This window comes from Pristis pectinata, chromosome 37 (assembly GCF_009764475.1).
Source record: "Pristis pectinata isolate sPriPec2 chromosome 37, sPriPec2.1.pri, whole genome shotgun sequence".
Taxonomy (NCBI): Eukaryota; Metazoa; Chordata; class Chondrichthyes; order Rhinopristiformes; family Pristidae; genus Pristis; species Pristis pectinata.
In genome coordinates, this window is record NC_067440.1 from 3,636,885 (window position 1) to 3,642,171 (window position 5,287).

The window sequence follows — 5,287 nt, forward strand, 5'->3', positions numbered from 1 at the left end:
TGGTGAAAAAATGCTGAAAAGAATGAATTTAAGACCTTGACCATGTCCTTGGGCTTCATGCTCAGATTGCCCCCTTGGTCCCTAAAGGCCCCCACTCTTGCCCTGGTTACCCTCTTTTCTTAATATATTTTTAAATGCCTTGGGATTTTCCTTAATCTTATTTAACAGTGATATGTCACAGCCCCTCCTAATTTCTTTTATAAGCTCTCCCCTACACTCTCTGTACAGTACAGTAGTGTAGCGGTTAGCGTAACACTATTACAGCGCCAGCGACATGGGTTCAATTCCCACCACTGTCTGTAAGGAGTTTGTATGTTCTCCCCGTGTGGTGTCTGCGTGGGTGCTCCAGTTTCCTCTCACATTCCAAAGACGTACATGTTAGGAAGTTGTGGGCATGCTACGTTGGCACCGGAAGTGTGGCGACACTTGCGGGCTGCCCCCAGCACATACTCAGTAACACAAAAAGAGGCATTTCACTGTGTGTTTCGATGTACATGTGACTAATAAATAAATCTCTAAATGTCTATATCCTGAAAGGTTTGCCCCAGTCTCATTTCTCTATACCTAAAATATGCTTCCTTTTTATTTTAATCAAACCCTCCATATCTCTTAACATCCAGAGTTCCCTGGACATGCAGTCCTGATCCTTCACTCTTAAGGCGACACATTAAACTCCCACTGTTTCACTTTTAAAAGATTTCCACTTCGCCAAAGCAGCATGTAACTGCTCCCAGATCAGGTCCTATCTAATGATATTGGTATAGACCTTCCTCCAATGCAGGCACTTAATTTCTGAGCTATCCTTACCCCTTTCCACAACTACTTTGAAGCTTACCGATTTATGGGCATTTTTCCCCAAAGTGCTCACCCCCTAACACTTCATCCATCTACCTGGTTTCATTCCCTGGGATTAGGTTGAACACTGTCCCGTCCCAAGTAGGAATATCTACATACTGCCACAAAATGCTCTCCTGGATGCACTTCATAAATTCCACCTCATTGAATCCTTTCACAATGAGGTGATCCCAGTTGATGTTGGGCAAGTCGAACTCTCCTAATTATTTCTTTTACACAACTCTGTGATTTGCCTACACATCTGCACCTCTCTGAGAGACACAATCTCGCTGGCTCTCCACTCTGCTTTGGAGCACCTAGAAAACCACAAGACGTATGTCAGGCTACTGGTTACCGATTACAACTTGGTGTTCAACACCATCATCCCCTCAGTACGAATAACCAAGCTTCAAAACCTGAGCCTTGGTACCTCCCTCTGCTACTGGATCCTCGACTTCCTTATCAGGAGACAACAGTCAGTGCAGATCAGTGGTAACATCTCCTCCTCACTGACAATTAACACAGATGCACCTCAAGACCCACTGCTCTACTCTCTCTACACTCATGACTGTGTGGCTAGGCACAGCTCAAACACCATCTATAAATTTGCAGATGACACCACTGTTGTTGGCAAAATCTCAGATGGCGATGAGGAGGCGTACAGGAGTGAGATAGATCGGCTGGTTGAGTGGTGTCGCAACAACAACCTCGCACTCAATGTCAGCAAGGTCAAGGAATTGATTGTGGACTTCAGGAAGGGGAAGTCGGGAGAACACACACCAGTCCTCATTGAGGGGTCAGCGGTGGAAAGGGTGAGCAGCTTCAAGTTCCTGGGGGTAAACATCTCAGAGGACGTGTCCTGGGCCCAACACATTGATGCAGTCATGAAGAAGGCATGGCAGCAGCTCTACTTCGTTAGGAGTTTGAGGAGATTTGGTATGTCTTGCAAATTTCTACAGATGCACGGTGGAGAGCATTCTGACTGGTTGCATCACTGCCTGGTATGGAGGCTCCAATGCACAGGATCGCCAGAGGCTGCAGATGATTGTAGACTCAGCCAGCTCCATCACGGGCACAATTCCCTCACCATTGAGGAAATCCTCAAGAAGGCGGCATCCATCACTAAGGACCCTCAGCAACTGGGACAAGCCCTCTTCTCATTACTACCATCGGGGAGGAGGTACAGGAGCCTGAAGACCCACACTCAACGATTCAGGAACAGCCTCTTCCCCTCCGCCATCTGATTTCTGAACGGTCCTCATTATTCCTTTTTGCATTACTTTATCTATTTTTGTAATTGACAGATTTTTATGCCTTAGCACTGTACTGCTGCCACAAAACAACAAATGTCAGTGACAATAAACGATTCTGATTGCTCTCTCTCTCTCTCTCTCTCTGACGCAGTGGCCAAAGGGCCTGTTTCCATGCTGTATGGCCCAATGACTCTCTCTGTGCCAAAACACCACACCTCTGGCTTTTTAGCTGTAACCTCCTCCTGATTTTTGAAGGAAACTTCCAGTCCTCATCATACTGATGGGCAGGTTGGCAATTCAGACGCAGTGGAGAGGTCAGAAGAAATTTAAGTGGGAAAACTAAACCATGCTGTTCTAGCTGAAACACAAGAGATTCTGCAGATGTTGGAATCTGGAGCAACGCACACACACAATGCTGGAGGAACTCAGCGGGTCAGGCAGCATCTGTGGAGGGAGATAAACAGACTGTTGGTTTCCCTCCACAGATGCTGCCTGACCCGCTGAGTTCCTCCACATTTTTAACTGAAGTGCACCAACGTTTGCTTTCCGCTTCACCCACACTGCTGCAGGACTCCCGTCAATGAGGCCTGAAGGGAAACACAGGAGACTGCAGGCACTGGAATCCGCCGGAGGGACTCGGCGAGTCGGGCAGCTTCGTGTGGGGCAGGACCTCCACACCGCTCCCCACTCCCCTCCCCTCAGCGACACTGCCCGACCCCCTTACGTTCCTCCAGCAGTTTGTCTGTTGCTCCGGATTCCGGTGTCTGCCGTCAGTGATGTTCCCTGTGGACGTTTACTCCGGCTTCAGTCACCAGGTCACTCCCCACTTTGCACACCCTACCCACCCCACCCCACCCCTCTCACCCCCACACCGGACCCACCCCACCCCTCTCACCCCCACACCGGACCCACCCCACCCCTCTCACCCCAATACCCTACCCACCCCACCCCACCCCTCTCACCCCCACACCGGACCCACCCCACCCCTCTCACCCCCACACCCGACCTACCCCACCCCTCACACCCCCACACCCGACCCACCCCACCCCTCTCACCCCCACACCCGACCCACCCCACCCCTCTCACCCCCACACCCGACCCACTCCACCCCTCTCACCCCCACACCCGACCCACCCCACCCCTCTCACCACCACACCTAACCCACTCCACCCCCTCACCCCCACACCCGACCCACTCCACCCCTCACACCCCCACACCCGACCCGCTCCACCCCTCTCACCCCCACACCCGACCCACCCCACCCACCTCTCCACCCCCACACCCGACTCACCCCACCCCACCCCTCTCACCCCCACACCCGACCCACTCCACCCCTCTCACCCCCACACCCGACCCACCCCACCCCCCGCCTACCCCCCAACACCCCAGTCCCTCTTCCTCGCCACGGGCTGGCCTCGCACAATCGCACAGCGAGCGTAAAGAATCTGCACATCAGGGCCGTTCCCGGTAAACTCCGGTGCTCGGCAGTTGTTGAACGCCACAACGTGAAGATCTGTGGTCTGCCCGGTAACTCGGTGCTCGCCGCCGGCGGACCTCACTGCGGCTTACCGCTGGCCCACCGGGGAACCCGCGGATCAGTCACAGCTCGGTGCTCCCCTCCACCCCGGACACAAGTAAACCCGAGGTAACGTTGCGGCTGCCGCTGCAACACAGATCGCGGCGTGGGACCGGGGGGAGGGGTAGTGTGTGTGTGTGTGTGTGGGGTGGTGTGGGGTGGTGTGGGGGGGGGGGGGGGGGGGGGGTGGTGTCACAGGCATCCACAAAGCGCTGACTCCGTCTCCGCAGACGCTGCCGGACTCTCTGAACATTTTCTGTGTTGATTTCAGCTGCCGCCTTCTGCAGCGCATCAGCCGCTGGGTTCCCGCGCCTTTATAGTGTTCGCTTCTCCGCCGCCACCGGTAACTTCTGCGTGGGGTCAGGAACTCCACTGGTTAAAGGTCGCGCAGAGGTGAGGGGGTAGGAGGCACCGTCGCCTTGAACGGAGAGAGCGCGGGGTGGGTGGGGTAGGTTTGAGCGGGTCCGGTGCGGGGTCCACAGGGTCTGTGCGGGTCGGGTGTGGGCAGGGAGCGGGGTGTGTGCGCGGATCCGGTGCGGGCAGGGAGCGGGGTGTGTGCCAGCAAGGGAGCGGGGTGTATGCGGGTCCGTTGCGGACAGGGAGTGGGGTGTGTGCGGGTCCGGTGCGGCAGGGAGCGGGGTGTGTGCGGGTCCGGTGCGGGGAGGGAGCGGGATGTGTGCAGGCCGGGTGCGGCCAGGGAGAGGCGTGTGTGCCGGCAAGGGAGCGGGGTGTGTGCGGGTAGGGAGCGGGGTGTGTGAGGGTCCGGTGCGGGAATGGAGCGGAGTGTGCGCGGCTCCGGTGCGGACAGGGAGCGGGGTGTGTGCGGATCCGGTGCGGACAAGCGGGGTGTGTGCGGGGAGGGAGCGGGATGTGTGCGGGCCGGGAGAAGAGTGTGTGCCGGCAAGGGAGCGGGGTGTGTGCGGGTCCGGTGCGGGCAGGGAGCGGGGTGTGTGCGGGACCGGTGCGGACAGGGAGCGGGGTGTGTGCGGACAGGGAGCGGGGTGTGCGGGACCGGTGCGGGCCGGGAGAGGAGTGTGTGCCGGCAAGGGAGCGGGGTGTGTGCGGGTCCGGTGCGGGCAGGGACCGGGGTATGTGCGGGTCCGGTGCGGGAAGGCAGCGGATCCGCAGGGTCCCCGCTCTCGTCCGAGTGTGAAACAGATGGGTAGCGTCGGAGCGGGTGGAGGCGGGGTCGACCGTGATTGGACGGGACTCGGTCAGGTGACACAATGTCAAGCTCTGATTGACAAGTGTTGGTGAGGGTGAGTGACGGGAGGTGGAGGAGCTGCCGAGTGAGGGAGGCAGCAGCTTCCCTGGTGGTCTAGTGGTTAGGATTCGGCGCTCTCACCGCCGCGGCCCGGGTTCGATTCCCGGTCAGGGAACAGTTCCTTTTGCTCTCAGTCCTCGCTGGACTACTGGCAGTTACTTGAAAAGTTTGTGTCCTTCAAAATACCTCGCCTGACACCACAGCTGGTAACGAGCTGGTCTTGCTCAGTCGGGGCACCGACTTCAAAAGTTATGCTGCAGCTTTAGGAAACTGTGGTTAGGCCGCATCTGGAGTATTGCATTCAGTTCTGGTCGCCCTGTTACAGGAGGGTGAGAGGGTGCAGAAGCGGTTTACCAGGAT

At 56.7% G+C, this 5,287-nt stretch overlaps 1 non-coding gene across 1 annotated transcript; it reads left to right on the plus strand.

The window, feature by feature from the left end:
• Nucleotides 1-4,970: 4,970 nt before the first annotated feature.
• On the plus strand, nucleotides 4,971-5,042 carry trnae-cuc (transfer RNA glutamic acid (anticodon CUC)). Its single transcript has one exon. It is a non-coding gene; the product is annotated as a tRNA-Glu (tRNA).
• The last annotated feature ends 245 nt before the right edge of the window (nucleotides 5,043-5,287 follow it).